This window comes from Pan troglodytes, chromosome 18 (assembly GCF_028858775.2).
Source record: "Pan troglodytes isolate AG18354 chromosome 18, NHGRI_mPanTro3-v2.0_pri, whole genome shotgun sequence".
Lineage (NCBI taxonomy): Eukaryota > Metazoa > Chordata > Mammalia > Primates > Hominidae > Pan > Pan troglodytes.
The window spans coordinates 19954910-19976506 of NC_072416.2; the positions used below are offsets into that span (position 1 = coordinate 19954910).

The 21597-nt window shown below is 45.1% G+C and overlaps 1 protein-coding gene across 2 annotated transcripts in view; it reads right to left on the bottom strand.

Annotated features, from left to right (window-relative positions):
* Positions 1–21597, bottom strand: part of XYLT1 (xylosyltransferase 1) — a 367139-nt gene that overhangs the window by 344964 nt on the left and 578 nt on the right.

The following is a 21597-nucleotide window of genomic DNA, read 5'->3' on the forward strand; positions in this document are numbered from 1 at the left end:
GAGGATGAGGGGAGGCGGAGGGGGGAGGAGGAAGAGGGGGAGGGGGAGGAGGGTTCAGGAGGAGGAGGGCAGAGGAAGAGGAGGAGGAAGCAGCAGCAACAGCATGTTATGGTGCTTAATACACGCCCAGACACTGTGCTAAATGAAGTGCATGTATTAACTCATTTATTTCTCCTGACAACCCTTTGAAGTGGGTTCATCATCATCCCCATTTTACAGATGAAGGAGCTGAGGCACAAAGACTTCAGTCACACAGCTGCTGGGTGGCAGAGCCAGGCTGCGAACTCCGGCACCCTGGCGCCAAGTCCCTGTGCTTCTCTACTGCATTGCACTTCATTCCACCAACTGAGACAAAGAGGGACGTTTTGGTGGAGCAGGAAGTGGCATATAAGTGTCATGCCATGCCTGGTCTCACCCACACGCCCAAGGAAGTTCCTCTGAACCCACAGAGCATGCCCTGGGCTCCCTCTGATGAAAGCAAGTTCATGCCTCTCTTCCACTCTCTCCTGCTGCCCCAGGCCAGCTGAGCAGGCCAAAGGAGGGCTGGGGCCAAATCTGCAGCCCCATCCTGGGGAAAGGCTCTGACGACAGCAGCCAGCTTCTCACTGCTGTCTGCAGGATCTCAGCAATTCCACCGGCATGGAGAACAGCAGCCCCTGGAGAGGGTAGAAGATTGGATGTCTGCCAGGCCTGCAGCTGTGGACACTTCCCCTATGGGCTGCGGGGATGGGGCAGGCCCAGCACCTGGAAGAGGGCGCCTCCCCTGTCTGGCTGGTCTTCAGTCCCATCAACGGGACTTAGCATCAAGTGACGTGGTGGTTATGCACACGGGCTTGTGGGGAGCTGTGCAACCTTGCGAGAGTTACTTCCCCTCTCTGTGCCTCACTTCCTCTGTCCATAAAACAGTGACTCTGACAATGCTGACAACACTAGGTGTTGGAAGCATTAAATATAAAATGCTTAACATGTAGTATGTGCTTAATAAATGGTAGCTGCTAATTACTATTATTTATCATCATCAACAGGACTATGCATCAACTACTAAGAACACAGGTGGACCTTAAGGTGCCATCAGTATGGGTGAGGAGCTGACAAGAACCCATGGAACAAGGCACGATTCCTTGTTCTAGAATATCTTTGGCCTTTGGATCTTAAAATGTCATCTTAAAGTGGGGTTCCATAGCTCTCACTTTTAAGACATGTCATCTGATCTTTCAGGCAATTTCTGAAGGAAACAAAAATATTTACTGAGCACCTATTGTGTGCCATTCACTGTTTCCACCACTGGGAATAACCTGATGGAGTTAATGAATCCAAGACCAGCTATGATGGTGATGGCAGTTACTAATAAAAGGTGAGAAGGACCAGGAGTGGTGGCTCACACCTGTAATCCAGCACTTTGGGAGGTGGAGGCAGGCAGATCACTTGAGGTCAGGAGTTCAAGACCAGCCTGGCCAACATGGTGAAACCCCACCTGTACTAAAAATACAAAAATTAGCCAGGCATGGTGGCAGGCGCCTGTAATCCCAGCTACTCAGGAGGCTGAGGCAGGAGAATCGCTTGAACCCAGGAGGCAGAGGTTGCAGTGAGCTGAGATTGCGCCACTGCACTCCAATCTGGGCAACAGAGCGAGACTCCGTCTCAAAAACAAACAAACAAACAAACAAAAAGGTGAGAAGGATTCTAGAGTTTATTATTAGGTAGAAGTGGGAGGTACTGGGAGGAAAGGACTCTTTTCTGCAGACAATCACACCAAAACAGCCACGTACACATGGAAGTGGGAAAGGACACGTGGGTCACACACACGGCTGGAAGAAGAGACATGTGCAATCAGGGCACAGGTAACCACAAGAGACCTAAAAGTTCAGAGCACAAGGGACCCAGAATCCCTCAGACCATTTTAAAGACGGGGAAACAGAGAACCTGAAAGGCAGGCAGCCCAAAGCCACACCAAGCGAGACACAGAACAGGTTCTGGAATCCAGGTATCCTGACTCCTGAAAGTCGAGATCACTTTGTCTTGCGTCGTAAACAGACTAAGACATTCCAGCACAGCACAGCCCGCCATCACAGACAGACACTGCTGCCAGGTCAGGCAGCCCCCATCTGCCATCTCTCTAGATCAGTGTTACCAAGCTGAGGGGAGTGTAAGACACCACCACCCTCAAAATCAAACACCTTAGGACAGGACCAAAGACAGGTAAGTTTTGACATGGAGATGAGGGAGAGAAGTTCCGAGTTGGGGACATCATCATTCTGCAGGGGCAGGTGGGGAATCGAAAAAGCCATTGCATGCAAAGGACAAATGTTCTTTCATTGGAGGTGGAGTGATAATAACTGCAGAGGGACTCTGGGAAGGTTGTTGGACAGAGTGATTTTTGTCTTCAAAGAAAGTGATCAACTTTTTGCAAGTGTTCAAGTTCCACCTCCAAATCTTGTAATTTCTAAACCAGTCAACTTTTCTAGGTTTTTAATAAAACAGAGATGATGAACCCATTAGCAGGGCTGTTGGGAACCTCACCCCAGAAAACAGTTGACGGTGGCCTGAAAGCCCCTGCAGGCCCTTGTTCCTGTCCTTCTTCCCAAATGACTTTCATGTCCTTGTCATAATGACCACATTGTTTACCTCCTCTCCCCGCAATCCATGCCGGACTATCTTCTCTTTGTTTCATCTTAAATGTCACCTTGTTGGAAAAGCCTTCCCAGATGACCCTCCCCTTCTCCCTGACTCACTGTCCCCTCCATCGGAACCTGAGCTGCAGGAAGTCAGGGACCCCGTTTTGTCCACTGCTCCAACCCCAGCTCCCGTGCAGTGACTGGCACCTAGTAGGCTCTTGGTAAAATCTGTTGAGTGAAAGAATAAGTATCTGCAAACATCCTGGGTACATCTGTAAAGCAATGCACTCATAGAAAACTTCTACTATGTGACACACAGTAGATTATCAATGGCTGTTGCTGAGAGGACATCAAAGTCAATTCCAAACCAACAAGGTCGGCTTCCCATTTCTGCTGTGGAGTAGCCTTGAGCTTAGTGAGATAGAAGACTCTTGCCCGTCACCCCAGGGACCTGCTCCCCAGAGCTCAAGGCACTCAGTAATGAGGAAAACCCTGGCTTTACAAGACACAGTAAGGCATGAAAACTGGGGAGAAAGTTCACTGGGAACCTGCAGGACACTACAGGTATTCTACAAAATGATAAGCTACTCTGCCATTCTTAACTATTCTTAAAAATGAGAGGAAATTGATCAGCAGAAAAAAGGTACATGAAGTGTGCTGTGCTTTGATGTGGGCAGGCTAAGTGATAACTTCCCCTAACCCGCCCATCCTAATAACATGAAACCAGTGGTGCCTCCTGCTACTGACAGGTTCCCTTACTCAATTGCTATAAGAGAAGCATTGAGCAAGCATTGAGAATTAAGGAACCTACAGCCTATTCATAGATTCTAACCCTAAGAGGAACGAAATTAGCACTTTGTATGGTTGGGTCATTAAAGGATCTCATGAATTAATACTATCGTGTTTGCATTCTGTTTTGTCAATTTCTGCCTTTATTTTTCTTAATGTCCCTTTCCTACTTTCTTTTGTTTGATTCTCAGTTTTTTTCTTTTTTTTCTTTTTTTTTTTTTTTTTTTTGTTAGTAACAGGGTCTCAGGCCTGGCACCATGGCTCACACCTATAATCCCAAAACTTTGAGAGGCCAAGGCAGGAGGGTGGCTTGAGGCCAAGGAGTTCGAGACCATCCCAGCCTCAATTATTTTTTAATGGACTTTTATTTTAATTATTTTACTCTTTCATATTTAATGTCAAAACCTAAAGTGCTTTTAAAATAGACTACCAGTTTTCCTCTGGGCACAGTTTTAACCTTATCTCAAGTTTTGATATGAAGTATTTTCATTTTCGCTAATCAATATGTAATCTGAAATGTCAAATTTAATCTATTCATTGATCTAAGAATTACTTAGAAGAGTTTTGATTGTTTAAATTTCTATGCGATTGTCTTTTAGAGGCTAATTTTCAATATATCTTATTGTTTTATGAAGGAAGCCTGGAAGATTTCTACTTTTGAAATCTATTAAGATTCTTTTTAGACCAAGTTAATTATCAGTTGTAATTAGCACATGTTAGAACATCTAGAAAGTAGTCTTTAAAAAGAGAAGTTCTTCCCCTAGAATACACACACACACACATACACACACACACCTTTGTAAAGAGTTTCAATGAATACTTACAATTCTAGTCTTACCTTAACAAAAGTAAATATTCCAACAGAAAAAGACAACCTATTAAGCTAAAGGGAAAGGAGGCAAACTACCAGAATTTAAGGGTTAAGTTTCTCACATCTGGGAATGCCACACCCTGGAATCATAACCACAATAGCATTGCAGCTTTGCAGCCCTATTTTAAAGACGAAAACTGAGGCTTCCAGATCCTGAGTCACATAGAAAAGATTTTAGCTGAGCCCAAGGGTTTCAAGTCCACAAATCCTTTCTGCACTAAATTCAAATTTCATTCCAAAAGTAATACTAAAACAGCAGCTGACCTTCTTCTCTTGTGACATTCCTTAAGTTTGTTCATCGCACCAGGCAGAATCAGAAGACAGGCTCCTACAACAGCTAGGGCTTTACTCCTGGTAAAGTGGGTTGGCTTAGGAGAAGAACGGACAGGACTCTTTGACAAGCCCCAGAAAGGATATTAAGTCATTTTTCAGCCAGCACCAAGCAAACCTGAAAGATGGGTGGATCCTAGGGTATCCTAATGTTACTCTTCCAACCCTGTCAGTGCTAGTGTCCAAAAAGTGGAGCAGCAAATGGGAAGTGACCGGCATTCAGAAACTGACGCAGGATCCTGCATTTCTAAACAATGCTGACAACGCACACTGAGGCAGCACCGCCGGGGAAGTCTCCGTGCTCCGATGCTGTGGCCGTGTACAGCATATGCAGTCCCCAAAGGGATATTTCAGCACAGAGTTTCAATGTAAAATGACACACGCTACTGCAGGCTAGAGATCTTATTGGGGACACAGGGCTATATTCATCTGCTTCCCAGCAAGAAAACCAGAAAGCCAGAGATAAACAGAAGTCAATCAAAGCAAAAAGTGACGTCTAGAAAAAAAACACCTAATTCTGCCAAACCTGTTTTGCTGAATAAAGATAAGAGCGCTGTGGACAATATGGCTTTGGTATAAGAAATTAAATGATGGCACCATTCCCAAAAGCAACTAAAGCAGTTGACATCGGGCTTGTTCCCAACAGCCTAGAAGGGACTAAGAATGGAAGAACAATGGACAATTAAGAAACTGTTTCTACGGACTCTGAATTTTGCAAGACTAATTATGAAAATAAGCCTTGTTACAGAGTTTCAGCATTTGAAAGTATTACTGTGCTTTACTTCCTACTCTGAAAGGTAAGACTTCCAAATTAAAATATAATTGTCAAATCAATTGGTAAAAAAAAAAAAAAGGTAGTTAAATTAATTCCGCTCCTAGGTATATACTCAACAGAAATGTGTGCATATGTTTGCCGAAAGAGATGCCCAAGAATGTTCACAGCAGCACTATTTATAATGGCCCCAAACTGGGAACTTCCCAAATGCCCATAAACAGAATGGATATGTAAATTGTGGTATATTCCACAATGAAATAATGCAAATGAACAATTACAACTCTGTGAACCAATATAGATATAGGGTTAGCAAACTTTTTGGTAACAGGCCAGATAGTAAATGTTTTAGGCTTAGGGCCCATACAGTCTTTGTTGCAACTACTCAATTGTGCTGTCATAGCACAAAAGCGGCCATAGCTGATATATAAATGAAATGGACATGGCTGTGTTCCAATAAAGCTTTATTTATGGTTGCAATTTTTTTTTTTTGAGACACAGTGTTACTCTGTCATCCAGGCTGAAGTACAGTGGCACAATCTTGGCTCAATGCAATCTCTGCCTCCCGGGTTCAAGTGATTCTCCTGCCTCAGCCACCTGAGTAGCTGGGATTACAGGCATCAACCACCACACCCAGCTATTTTTTGTACCTTTTAGTAGAGATGGGGTTTCAACCATGTTGGTCAGGCTGGTAGCAAACTTCTGGCCCCAAGTGACCCACCCACCTCGGCCCCACAAAGTGCTGGGATTACAGGCATGAGCCACCATGCCCAGTCAATTTGTGGACACAAATTTGAATTTCATATAATTTTCACGCGTCACAAAATATCATTCTTTCCTCCCCCCCCCCCCCCCCCCGCCCCGCAACTATTTAAAAACATAAAATCCATCCTTAGCTCACAGGCCATATGAAAACAGGCAAAGGACCAGATTTGGCTTGCAAGCTGGGGTTCGCCAACCCTGGATAGAGATAAAACTCCCAGACGCAATGTTAACCAAAACGAACCAGGCACAAAAGAGTACAGACTGTATGATTCCATTTCTAAAAAGAGGCAAAAGTACCTGGTGGGGTTAGAAGTCACGATAGAGACCCTATCCTTGCAGGCAAGGGGTCAGAGTGGACATGGCCGGGATCCCGGGGCCTGGTGGGCTCTGAATTCGGGTGCTGGTTAGTTGGGCGTGATCCCTTTCTGGAGCTGTTTATTCATGATTTCTGCATTCTTTCTCATGCATGTTCTACTTCAAGAGAAGTTTAGCAAGTTTTTATAATAAAGTAGCTTACAATTCAATCAGCTTCAAAAACAGAAGTATAAAGAGAACGAGAGCAATCAAATTAAATTAGCTATGACTTCTTCATGATGGCCAGGTACCCACCAATGCTAGAGTACTTAAGAATATTAAATAATAATGGCTGGGCACAGCAGCTCACACCTGTAATCCCAGCACTCTGGGAGGCCTAGGTGGGCGAATCACTTGAGGTCAGAAGTCCGAGACCAGCCTAGGCAACAGTGAGACTCCATCTCTAAATAAAGAAATAAAGAAATAAATAATAAAAGGTAGATTTAAATTGTTTTCCTCTATTATTGTGTTTACTTCCAGGGTGGAGTTTGTTTCATGGTTTAAGGGATGGTGCTACCATCAGAATCCGGCCAGGCTATTTTCTGCAGCGTCTGCGCATAAAGATGATGTTCACCCAATTACCAGCGACTCCTCGCATGGAAATCTGCCATCAATACTATTAACATAAACAGCATCTGGCAAAATACATGGCCTTCAACCTACAGCAAAACCTGCGCTGGACTCTCACAAAGGAAAAAGGCCAGGTCTGGCTTCCATTTGATTTCCAGAGAATATGCAATTAATTATTTTTTCTCACCGTCAGCAGCTGAGTCTCAGTGAAATCCATGCTTGTAATTATCACTGTAATTATTATTTTAATACAAATCAGCAACTTATCAAAATATTACGTGTCAGGTGCTACCTCTCTGCTGCAAGACTATGGATGGAAGGTGGAGGCCGTCACCCCAGCTTCACTCTGTGCACACAGAGGATGGGAATCAGGGTGAGGGTACTTCTACCAGAGCCAGACTTTCAGCTTCCTAGATGTCCATGTCCACAGTCAGTTTCACACTCGACTTTTTTTTACAGGCAATAAGTCACTCTGTGCATTCTATGTGGTGGTTTGATCTTGGGCAATTCAGTTCACTCACTGCTGGGTGTCAGTGGTTCCATCTTTGCAGCGGGCAAACAGTACAAACCTTTTTTTTTTTTTTTTTTTTTTGGAGACAGGATCTTGCTCGGTCACCCAGGCTGGAGTGCAGTGGTGCCATCACGGCTCACAGCAGCCTCAACCTCCCAGGGTCAAGTGATCCTCCCACCTCAGCCTCCCAAGTAGCTGGAACTACAGGCATGCTACCATGCCCAGCTGATTGATTGTTTTATGTTTTTGTAAAGACGAGGTCCCACTATGTTGCCCAGGCTGGTCTTGAACTCCTGGGCTCCAGCGATCTTCCCACCTAGGCCTCCCAAAGCGCTGGGATTACAGGCATGTGCCACCACGCCCGGCAACAGTACCAACTTTCTGGCAGTGTCCTTCTGAAGAAAACCTAATGGAAGTTGTTACATCTTTCTGTGCGGCACATGCATGGCATTTGACACACAGGCTCCTGAGTCACGCTGGCTGAGCTGAAATTCCAAGTCTGCTCTGTGACTGCAGGTGATTTCTTACCCTCTCTATGCCTCAATTTCCTCATCTGTAGATGGGAATACTATCAGCAGCCACATCATAAGGCTGATATAATGATTAAAATGATAATCTAGGAGACGCTGCTCAGTACAGCACAGTGCCTGCCACGTAGTGACATCTAATAGATAATAGCAATTATTATTATTATCATTCTGAAAGTTGCAAACTCAAACCCCAACAGCCATCTTGTGGGTAACACAGACAAGCAAAGTGACCTGGTGGGCCCGTGTACAGGAGGCAGCCACATCCCCCCTCACTCAAATGGTTACCTCTGGGAATGAAGACCAGAATTTCGAATTTCTTAATAGGCACTCTAAATTTGATTTGGATTGGAAATCATTGATTTTGGCTACTAATTCAAGTTTTGATTTTTAAAATTTACCTTTTCTTTAAGAAAGGAGGAAGAGGACCCTATGCTGTCATTATTCCATCTGGAGCCCACACCTGACTCACAAAGCTCTAGGTTTCCTTCTGGCTTACGTATTTCCCATCGCTGCTTTCTAGCACCCACCTTCATTGGAGGGCTGTATCTGCCTGCTCACTCCAATAAACAGTCAGTTTCCTCCAAATGTTGCTGTTGTGCGTTTTTTGTTTGCTTTAATTCTAAAAGAAAGCCAAACAGCAGTCAGCCTCCAGGCCAAAGAAGAATGAATAACCTAACTTCTACCCATTTCCAAACCACCCAGTCTTTCACTGAACATCCTTCCTTAGGAGACGTTTAGCTTAACATCTCTCCCTGCTTTCTGTCTTTAACTCACCTGCTAAACAAGAGAAAATCAGACGTCACAATTTGAAAACTATCCCTCAATAGGATTACAAGAAAAAGCAGGCAATAAGAGCATTTTACATCCACAACAGAATCATCTGCAATACTTGATGACAAGCAAACGGGGTTCTCAGTGTCTTTCATAACAGCTGCCCCTTTTGAGCTGGGATAAAAGAAAGTGCAAAAGAGAGACAATGAATAGGCTTTTATTTCAAAGAGAACATCTGCAAAGCATAGTCCTCCATTAAAAAATAAACAGAAAACAGCCACTAGTCTGGGGAAAAAAATAAGATTTCCCATTACATCTCTAATTAATAAAGCCCCATTTCAAAAGGAAAAAAGAAGAAGAAAAAAAAGAATAACTTTTTCACATCCCCAAAGAAAGGATGCTTAATGAGGTAACTGTTGTATTACTTGATCCATCTAATCTGGTTTTAATACTATCCTTAAATAATGTATACATTAGCTTTCCATTACCAAAAACATTTGTTTATTTTATGAACGTGAGTCTGGTTGAGAGCTGAGACTCTGCAAAATTATCATGCCGTCCTTGGGCTCCCGGCTTTAATTGCTTCTCCCCTCGCTCATTATGAAATGATTAGTTGTCTCCGTTGCCCTTTTGAATTGCTGCTAACGTTGTACTGCGGTTCTGTTACCCTGGTTCTGAATAGGAGAGTCTTGGTTCAGGGTTAAGTTAATGTAGTCATTACTGGCCCATTTGCGGACCCATTCATCATGCTAATTTCATGTCCAACACTTGAAGGAATAGAGTACAAATACTCAACGTGAAGCAAATGCACAGTGAATCCAAAAGACGCACATGAAATGTCCAGAACTCAGTCACAGAAGACAGGCATGGGGAGCTCTGGGGCCATTACTTTCCAGAACTGTGGGAGCAATGCAGACATCAGAGAGGGCCTCCAATGGGGAATTCCTTTCCAAGGGACCCAGAGCACAGTTCCTCCTAACATCTAACTTTAATCCTTTCCACTTGAACTTCAGAACAAAACAGCACAGCTGTTTACCAGAGGAGCAAAGACTCTTCAAACTGGTTAAGTTGACATTGACCAAACCTTGGCCATCTCAGCACTTCCTTGATCGTCATTAACCAACCAAGCTGCAATCAGGATTTGAAATCCAGTTAGAGTTTGCTTATGTGTTTTCATTTTGTTAACCCACTTCTTCTTACTTAAATGCCACTTTACCTGCATGTTAAACGAGAAGAGTGTTGAAGCTGCCGTTTTGATTGGCTGGTTATATTTCTGCATTTTCCAGAATATACATTTAAAGAAATATACAGCGATTAATAATTTCTTTAAATATTCACCCAAGAAGAAGAGAGTGCATCTGGGATGTTGTCGGTGCTATGATTCCTGGTCTAGGATACTCGGATGTGTTCAGTTTGTGAGAATTCATCAACTTGTATATTTAGAGTAATGTTTGTATCATATGGTTTTGTTGGGAAAAAAGCAACTAAAAGAACGCAGGCAATATTTAAGAAGTGAGCCAGACGTGGTGGCTCACGCCTGTAATCCCAGCAGTTTGGGAGGCTGAGGTGGGAGGATCACTTGATCCCAGGAGTTCCAGACCAGCCTGGGCAACATAGCAAAACCCCACCTCTTCAAAAAATACAAAAATTAGCCGGGCATGGTGGCACGCACCTGTAGTCCCACCTACTCAGGGGGCTGAGGTGGGAGGACTGCTTGAGCCTGCAAGGTCAAGGTTGCAGTGAGCTGAGATCAAACCACTGCATTCTAGCCGGGGTGACGTAAGGAGTCCCTGTCTCAATAAATTAACAAATAAATTTAAGAAGTGAATAAATGTTGTACAGATATGAATAGTAACTTTTTATAAAGAGTTTTTACAGAATATCTGCCCTTGCAGCACCTCCAACCACTGGTGCATCACGATTGGTGTCTATACCATATTTTGGATTCCTGGGGCTCGTTTAGGACTACTATGGCAAAAGGCATGATCCAAAATAAATCCTTACCCCTGAATAAGTAAAATAAATCCACCCATCCAAAACAAATGCTTATCCACAGCTCTTTCTTTTCGTTCAGCTCCCTAATGGTTTCCTTCGCTGCATTTGTAACAATCTGATTTTTTGCAATGTTCTTGTTTGTTTTTATTGGGAGGTCATCCTGCCCCCAAACCATAAAGAGCATGAGGGCAGGGTCACATCTGTCTTTCCCCCCGCTGTGCATAAGGCCTGGCACACAGCAGACCCCAACCAGTATCTGATGAATGAATGGATGAGTAGGTGGGAAATTTCCAGTGGATTTCACTCATTCATTCTCTCCCTGTCCCCCACGGGTTACAAGACGCTGTGAGGAAGGAACGCAGACAACCCCGTCTGAACACTCCCACATTGTGCTGCTTGAAGACATGAGCCCCGTCTTCCATTCACATGGGGCTTTCTGAGCTTCAAAGCACTTTCTCATCTGTTTATCAAACTTAATCCTCACAACCCGGGGAGGGAGGCAGGCTTATTAGCATCATCTGATGAAGTGCCAAAAAGACACAGAGATGAAAGTCACGGTCCGTCCCTGACAGCGTTGGGACCAAGCCAAGGTGCTCAGGAATGTTCTACTTTTCCACCTCCCCCTTGTCTCTAAAGACTCCCAACTTCCCAATGCGTGTTATTGGGGGACAAGGTCACGGGAAACACAGAGTGAGGGGCAGATGACTCAAAGGAGGCTGTCACTCACACTCCCTGCAGAGGGGAAACAGGTTTATCAAATTGCGGAATGCATGATTCTATTTCTGTCGGGGACATTTGCCTTCAGGATGGCCTCATGCTTATAAGAATTTGCATATTCTGGGTCTCCACCACCAGCTAGGCGGGGAGGGAGACTCCATCATGCCAGGGCAAGGCACAGGCAGTGAGAGGCAAATAAGTGCAGTGAATAAGCCACATGGGAATAGGGTAACCACAGATGCTCATTTTTATGTCTTCATAGTGAACACGGAGGTCTTCCAAATGGGCTGCAAACTCAACAGCCAAGAGGGGCCAGCCAGGTGGCACAGGTGACAGGAGAGATCTTAGGAGGACTCTTGGGGACCCAGTGGGTCTGCAGTATCACCATTCCTCAGCTTGGCTGTTTAACACCAAGCAAGCACCGTGGACCCTGTATTGCCGGATCTTATGACTTTTAAAAGAATTCCAAAAATCTACACTATCTCACGGCATATCCTAATCTTTAAATTCCAGGGCCTATTTATTCTAACACACCATGTGGACAAAATCAAACCCACCCACGGGCCATGGATTTGAAAGTCCTCCTGGCTCTAGCAAACATCTCCTATGATGTGTCTGCATCAGGTGGCAGAGCAGAGCACTGACCATGACCCAGAGCTGTGCCTCACCATCAAGCCCTGCCAGGTAGGTGCCATCATGGCCCCTGTGCTTCAGACAAGGAGACTGAGCTCCAGAGAGGCAAAGTGCCATACCACCGATGATGTCAGACCACTGTCTTCTTCCTCAACATCACATGACCTGCCTCCCAGGCCCCACAGCATCTGCCCATCTGCTCCCCTGGATCATTTCCAGGGTTGTTTCATGAGCTACAAGAAGAAGAGCTTGGGCCCCATGAGCAGAGCAGCCCAGGCCTCATGGACAGTTCTGGGATGGCAGAGACCTCAGGGCTCCCAGGGTTCTGAATCATACTACTTACTCCTTGCCCTGACCTTCTCAGAGGACACCTCCCTTGTGTGTTCAAGAGGTCACCATGGGAAAGGGTATAGGCAATGAACCAGGATAGGATGTGAGAGTGATCTCCCTAGAGATCGGCCACTTATCAGCACGGGCTCTAACTCTTGCCTGCTAGACTGGTCCTCCTGGAGGGCAGGAGGCACATTGGTCCTGTTCACCAAGGTAGTTCCAGTGCTGGACACAGGGACTGGTACCTTCTAACTGCAGGAGTGGAGGATGGGTAGATAGGTGGATGAATGGATCGATGGGTAAATGGATGGACAGATGGATGGATGAATGGACAGAGGATGGATGAATGGATGGATAGATGGATGGATGGATGCTCAGACAAACAGATGAATGGACTGATGGATGGATGGATGGATGGGTGGACAAATGCATGCATAAATGGTTGGAGGCAGGGGGAGAATGAAGGGCTAGAGTCAACGGACTTACTGACTCTGAACTGGGTAGACTAAGAACACAGCCTTTGGAGACACCACCCAACTTCAATTTCTAGTTTGGACACTTCACATCTGCTTAATTTTCATCCAACTTATTGCCTTAGTTTTCATTATTTCAATCAGTAAAACAGAAATGAAAATAATAGCTCTTAACTTGCCAGATGTTATAAGAATTCAATAAAAGCATGTCTTTTTAGTCCTTCCACAGTGTTTGGTGCATTCGATGAATGCACCTCATCATCACCACAGTTGCAATGTTTGTGCCTCCTGGGTAGGGAACATTTGCATCAACCTCTCTGCCCCACAAACTCATCTTAAACTGAAACCACACATCTTGTGGCCAAAAATTATGGCAAAGCGTGCCCTGGGAGGAGAAACAAATGCCTCTCACCACATTACCTCATTAGCATCCACTGACACATTAGCCTGGATTAGATGTCCAGATAAGCAGTAGTCACCTGGCTGGGACAAACTAGGCCTGGGACAGGACAAATCCATTCATTGCCCCTAGGTGGCCCTGAAAGATGAGACACCCTCGTCCACACACACAGAGCTTGAGAATGGGTCCCACCCCTTCCTCATCTGGCAGGGTGTCTGGGTTTGCAGTTCCTGACACTAATAATGCCAGTGTCCAGGTTCAGGGCTAAGGTGACACCCCACCCCACACCCATCTTCTTTGTGATGCCTCTGGCTTCCAATCGGGAAGGGGGCAACCGAACCCAGAGAGCACATGGGCACCATCTGATGAGCATCTGCGGGCAAACGGGTAGTTTCTGTTGCAGGCGGAAGGAAGTGTGCGCAAGATGATCCGCACTGCATGTTTATTGAGGTAACTCTCCAGCGTGCTGCAGACCCAGGCTCTCAGGTACAAGTGGTGGGTTCCTCAGTGGGCCAACCACAGAGCGGTCTGAAGGAATGGAGCAGCAGGAAGTCTGTTGTGGTTGAAAGAAAGGCCATTGTCCCCGGCCAAAGAACCCTGAACAATATCCTCTTGCCCCCTCCTCCCCTTCTCCCTTGGTTAGAGAGAGCTGAATTCAAGACTCCTCTCTCTAGCCAATTTCAACTTCAATTCTTGACTGTTGAAAATATAATAGTACACAGCTTGAAGGATTAAATGAGTTCATGCACAAAAAGGGTTTAGAACAGTGCCTGGCAAACAGAATAGAGAACCCAGAAATAAACCCACACTTTTATATCAACTCATTTTTGACAAAGGCATCAACAACAGACGCTGGGGAAAGGAAAGTCTTCAATAAGTAGTGCTGGAAAAACGGGATAACCATTACCTATGGATAAACTTAAGAATGAAACTAGGCCCCATCACTCACCATACACAAAAACCAAATCAAAATAGATTAAAGACTTAAATCTAAGACCCGAGACTATGAGACGACTAGAGAAAAAAACATTGGGGAGACACTTCAGGAACTTGAGCAAGAATTTTTTTTGGGTAAGACCACAAAAGCACAGGCAACAAAAGCAAAAACAGACAAACAGGATCACATCAAGCTACAAAGCTTCTGCACGGCAAACAATCAACAAATTAAATAATCTACAGAATGGAAGAAAATATTTGCAAACTACCCATCTGACAAGGGATTAATAACCAAAATATATAAAGAACTCAAACAACTCAACAGCAAAAAAACAAGTGGTCCAATTTTTTAAACAGGCAAAAGAGCTGAACAGATATTTCTCAAAAGAAGACATACGAATCGCCAATGGATATATAAAAAAATGCGCAGCATCACTAATCACCAGGGAACTGTGAGTCAAAAGCACAGTGAGATATCATCTCACCCCACCTGAAAGGGCTTTTATCAAGAAGACAAAAAATAACAGACGCTGGTGAGGACGTGAGAAAACGGAACACTCATACACCGTTGGTGGGAATGTAAATTAGTACAGCCACTATGGAGAAGAGTATGAAGGTTCTTCACAAGCTAAAAACAGAACTACCATGTGATCTGGCAATCCCACTACAGTGTCTACACAGGAAAGGATTAATTATCCAAAGGAAAGGAAATCAATAAATCCAAGAGCTATCTGCACTCCCATGCTTACTGCAACATTCTTCACAATAGCCAAGATATGAAATCAAGTTAAGTGCCCATCGGTGGATGAATGGATAAAGAAAATGTGGTATACACACACAGTGGAATATTAGCCAGCTGTTGAAAAGTGAAATCCTGTCATTTGCAGCAACATGAATAAACCGGAGGCCATCATACTAACTGAAATAAGCCAGGCACTTAGAGACAAATATCACATGTTCTCACTCCTATGTAGGAGCTAAAAAAAGTAGATGACAAGAAGATAGAGAGTAGATAGGTGATTAGGGGAGTAGAGAGGAAGATGTTGATTGGAAGGATAAAAATCCAGTTAGATAGAAGGAATAAGCTCTAGTGTTTGGTAGTCCAGTAGGGTGATTATCGTTAACAATAATCTATTGTATATTTCAAAATAGCTAGAAGACCTGGGCACAGTGGCTCACATCTATTAATCCCAGCACTTTGGGAGGCCAAGGCAGGCGGATCACCTGAGGCCAGGAGTTTAAGACCAGCCTGGCCAACACGGCAAAACCCCATCTCTACTAAAAATACAAACAGAATTAGCCAGGTGTGGTGGCGGGTGCCTGTAATCCCAGCTAATCAGGAGGCTGAGGCAGGAGAATTGCTTGAACCTGAGAGGCGGAGGTAGCAGTGAGTCAAGATTGCGCCACTGCACTCCAGGCTGGGCAACAGAGCAAAACTGTCTCAAAAAAAAAAAAAAAGAGCTAGAAGAGAAGAATTTCAGTGTCTCTGACAAAAAAGTAAAGATAAATGTTGGAGGTAATGAATATTCCAAATACTTTAAGTTAATCATTACACATTATATGAACCTATCAAAATATCACATGTACCCCAAAATATGTCAAACTATTATATATCCATTTTTAAAACCACCTAACACATCATAACTGCCATGCAGTCATTATTATTATTATTATTATTATCATTATTACTACCCTTGTATTTGCATCATGAGTTAGGGGTCTGATTCAATATAAATTCCATGTCTGCTTCTTTTCTAGGGTTGGTAACTTTTTAGGAATCTGCAACAAGAAGTGAGAAAAGTAGAATAAAGATTTTTGGGGCTGGGCAAAGTGGCTCAGGCCTGTAGTCCCAGCATTTTGGGAGGCCGAGGCGGGCAGATCACGAGGCCAGGAGTTCGAGAGCAGCCTGGCCAACATGGTGAAACCCTATCTCTACTAAAATACAAAAATTAGCCAGGCGTGGTGGTGCACGCCTGTAATCCCAGCTACTCAGGAGGCTGAGGCACAAGAATTGCTTGAACCCAGGAGGCGGAGGTTGCAGTGAGCCGAGATCACGCCACTGCACTCCAGCCTGGGTGACAGAGCAAGATGCTGTCTCCAAAAAAAAAAAAAAAGATTTTTGGGAGTGCATGGTTGCATTTAGGGTTTTTCAACAAACCATGCAAAAGGAACGCAACTCGGAAAGGTGGCATCTTTGGAAAGGGGCAGGCCTGGGTTTGGATCTCAGTTCTGCTACTCCCCAGCTCTGTGAACTTCATGAGCAAGCAGCTTCACTTCTTTGAGCTTCAGTTTCCTCCTGGGGACAGCAAAAGTCTTATCCCACAAAGTTGGGAGAAATCAGTAAGACAGTAAGGTAACATTTACAAATCCCTCCATTATTCCTGCCACGTAACAAGCCATCATAAGACCAGCGATTTCTAGTTGGGTGTCTTTAGTTTTAACTTTTTATCAGTTGTGTAATACCGTCTTCCTTCCTGGAAATTTTTTGTGTTTTTTTTTGGGGGGGGTGAGCATTTAATAACCTAACGTATGCAAAATACCTAAATGACACCTGGCATACAGCAGGCACTCAATAAATGTCAGTACTCCTTCCTCTACCACATTCCGTCCTGCTCACACAGAAACAGCTATATTCATTCTACTGCCTTGGATTTACTCGCACCCTACACTGTATGAGAAAATGAATAACTGCAAGAAATTCCTTATTTTCAAACATACCAAGAATTTCCTTTTAAGAACAGCTCATTTTTGAACACTGATTAAGGAACAGGCCCACATGAGTTCACATATATTGCTACATTTCATCCTCATACAGCCCTATGAGGTAGCTCAGATTCACAGAGGACCGAAATTACAGTGACTTGCCCAAGATTAGGGGCATGAGAAAGGGCCGAGCCAGGAGGTGAACCCAGGTATGTCAGGCCTGAGGGTACTCAACAGAGGCCTCTTTCATTGGTGCCGGGGCCTCGCACATACTTCTTGGGACGTTTTCTCCTGTTCCCACACCTCTTCCTTAGAATGCAGGTTTTGTTAAGATCGAGTTTGTTTTTTAGTTATTTTTTATTTTCCCCAAGGCATTTTCTCTTTGTTTCTGGTAGATGGGGATCTGGGTCCGCAGAAATGGGGAAATGCAAAGGAAAAGGAAAGAGAGAGATCATAAGTGGCAGCTCTTAAGGTAGCACTGGTCAAAAGATAGAGACTCTCAACCTCACCTGTGCAGTCCAACAGGTGTGCGTGTTAAGTTCTTCTGCACTGAAACACTCATATAGATGGATTTATGACCTTATGGATCATAAACAGCCTGGAGCAGGGTGTGGGGGGCAGACTCTTATTTCAGAGATATCCCTAAGGATATCTTTGCTTTCTGAGGATACACACACACATACACAATGAAGCGATGATGTCAAAGCTCTGCTTTAACTCAAGCCACCAAATTTCCTCTTCTATTAAAACCATGAATCAAACTTGAACAGTCACCAGTAAATAAGAACTTATGCCATGGCTGGCTTCCTAGGTGAAAAATAGCAAGCCTTTGACCACCCAACCTTCTGGAAGATTTTTAAAAAATGAATTGATAAACTGAAGAGAACGTCTAAAGTATGAAAAGACCGGAAGGAAAGTGAATACATAGATATATTAGAATTCATATTACAAACATATCTATATCTATGTAGATTATTTCTACTTTTATTTATCTATTTTAACACTTTCCATGATAAACAGATGGCAACATTTGCAGTAAGATAAATATTATTCGATGATGCATATTTCTGTATACAAAGTGTAATGCGTCGCTCAAACAAAACAAAACTCCATTGAAAGTGCGAAAAAAAAAAAAAAAAACGAACCATCAATAACATACCCTGTTTTCTGTGGTCTCAGAACATCTGGATAGGAAGAAAAGCTATACCTCCAAGGCTGTTAGAAGCAGAGGTGATCTAAAGCCAGTGAACCGATCTTTCAAAGTCACTGCTGATGTCTAAAAGAGTCCTGAGTTATCTGAGTAATGTGAAGCATGAGGAATTTCTGCCGAAAAATCAACATTTCAAAGGGGTCGGATAATACAGAAACCCCATTCTACTTTGTATGCTTATGTAGGGCGGCAGGCGGGGGGTAGGAAGGGTAATAAAAAATTATATTTCTTAAATGAAACTTACTGAGTAACAGTTTATCTAAGAACACGAGCAATAAATGTGGGGACTTCAAGAAGAGAGTCACTAAGGGAAAGAAAATAAACATTCATTACATTAACACATGCAGCTCTCTTTCATTTTCTCCAAAATCTATTCAGAACCTGTAGGCTGATCCTTGTGACAGCTCTCCCAATATTTTTCCTCCCTTTATAAGGGAGTCCATCTGTTTCTTAAATTCTGAGATGACAGTAAAATCCACAGCTTACTGGAGACCCAGTGAAGGAATCAGTGTCAGCCACAAAACAGCTGCAATCCACCCAATAATTCTAATATTTAAGAGCTTTGAAAGAGGCTGAGAGGAAAAGGAGAGCTTGCAAATCTTTTATGGACATGCCCTCTGACTCTGTCTACTTGAGAAACGGGGTGTTTCCTCTTGGCTTCTTAAGTGCACCAAAAATACAATCAGGGCCTTCCACCGAAGCGCAGCTCCCCAAACATAAAAAGGACAAATGCTCTGAGGCTGTGGGCATCAGGAAGGAGGAAGATCTGGCTTAGGAAATGCCCTATACACAATGCCTGCCTGACACTCTCTGCAACACACCCACCAGCAACCCAGGACACAGGTTCCCTCTACGTGCAAGAGCCAAGGCTGTCCACCCACCCCATCCCCACCTGCAACAGAGCACTGAGCTAAAGCATCTTCTTCTAAGCATGTGTCTAACCAGCTCTCTACAAGAGCCATCTGGAAAATCACGGGGATTTGTTTCTTTAAATGTCCCACTCCTGAATCTCCCTCCAAAGCATCATCCTGGCAGCCTCGGCAGGGTCTGGAAACAAACTGCACACTTCAACGGCCTCTATTGCTTGCGAAAAGGTCTGGTCCTCTCCTTGCCTGCAACCCAAGCTCCAGCTATACCAGACTTTGGGAACAGCCTGCCCCCTTCTGGTCTCCTGGAGCTCCATGGAAGGGCAGGAACTGGGTGGGCACAGTCAGAGTAGGACAGACCCCGGGCTCCAGCCAGCCTGTCTGTACTGTGATTTCAGGATTTAGCAGGCCATGGAGTAGGTGTGGGGGGAGAGGAAAGAAAGGAGACAAGCAAATGAAATAAAATACAAAGCCCCAAGAGACAACAGTCAACAGCATGGTAGACAGCTACCAAGAAGAGAAGAGAACCAAAAGAAAAAAAAAATACATAAATGTCCATCTTGGAAGGTAAAGAAATTGAGACATTAGGACATGCAGATTTGGGGAGAGTAACTGAACTTGCAGTTGGAAGCAGAGTTTCAGAAAAGCAAAGCACCTCCGCTGCTGGAACTGCAATTCCAAAAGGAAGTAAAAAGGAAAATAGTGTGTTCCCACCTACCTCCCCAACCGCAGATCTCTCAGAGGCTGAGCTGGGTGTGAGAGAGTAAAACACTGAGCCGAGCACACAGAGAGGGGCTGGGGGTGGATGCTCACAATGCCGGGGACCTATGAAGAAATCAGCTAGCCCTGCCTCCTTCCTTCTCTTCATTTGTTTCAACAGGTGCTACGTGCATCCTAAAGGTACCTCCTGAACCCACTCTGACCCCCAGATGCAAATGATACAGTAAGCCCCAGGCTTCCCCCACCATGTCTCCCCTACACGTTCCTACACTGGACCAGCAGGACACGACCCACAACCCTCCCACCCCACCTCCTGGGCTCTGGATGCACAAAGAACTTCTAATTGCATTTCTGCGGGAACCCATCACTATCAACTCCAACAGTTCAAAGGCAGCGTTTCAGAGTACCCCTCTCTGTAAAGAAGAGATCGCAGGACACTAGGAATGTTCTGGTTCTCCGTCAGGCAGCTCACGCCACTATTCTCCCCGCAAATGAGGGAAAGACTTCTCCCTGCTACCCACACAGCAACGTGAAATGCCATCACATCACGTCTTGGGACTGGCTCAGCTCTCAGGCATGAAGAGCTGCACTCCGGCAGAAAGGGTCGCACAGACTCCGAAGAAGTTTAGCAGCTCAGAAAGCATCACGCTGTGTACTAAGGCAGTCTTCAGTGAGGACTTCCAAAGTGACAAATGATAGAAATATGCATTCAGTCTTCAGGATCCTGAAACCATCCCCCTGGTGTCTAATATCCTTTAGCGGCTAGGCAAATCCTTGCAGACAAGTAGTGTGATGAAGAAACAGACAGACACACAACACATTTGGCTATGCCCTAAGGCAGAACTCACGCCCCTGGGGAACTGAGACTTTGGCTCTGAACTGGGGACTCCGGCCTCCTGCCCCATGTGCTCCTGCTCCTAGCTCAGTAGGCTGGGCAAGGCAGCCCAGAGAAGGTGGGAAAGGTATCCCTGGAGAAGTTAGGGACAGGGTAGGAAGACAAGTCAGTTCCCCACCCAGCCACCCAGATGGCCCCAGATCTGCGGAAGAAACAGTTTCAGAGCCCTGACTGTTCACACCCACGAAGGGCAAAGTAATCCCATAGGAGTGGAAGCCCTGACGGTGTGGTCGGACACACAGCTGGTGACCTGAACCGGCCGCAACAAGACAGAAAGACAGAGACAACCAGCTAGGAGAAGGAGCCATGCCCTGAAACTGGAGATGGGGAGGAGATAAAGTCACAGAGGGCACGGGAGATGGCAAGGTTAGAGACAGAGAAGGTGAAGACGGAAGGCTCAAACATCCAGAGAAGAGAAACAGAAGACCCAAAGTAAGACCAGACACCTCGGACTGAGTATTGATTCAGGGGCATGGTCGGGGACTTGGGACGCCCAGCTCAGCCCTCATCGCAGGCCAGGACGAACAGAGGGCTCAACTGCCTGCACCCAGCTCGGCAAAAACCAAAGAGATGCTGCTGCGACAACCGCCCAGGAACAGCGACTGAGGATCCGGGGCGATCCACTCACTCAGGCAGGGAGCGAGTCACCAAGACCTACACGCACGGAGCAAGTCAGCTGGGGTCCCCAGCAAGAGTGATGGGGAACAGGAACCCAGCCAGGCTCCGGTAACCCCCAAAGCGCCCCCGCTGGAGATAACTTCCCCCAGACCCCAAGGGGTCCGTGCTCAGACTCTGAAAGGGGCAGCCCACGACCCCTGAGCCTTGGCAGGGACCCCACCCG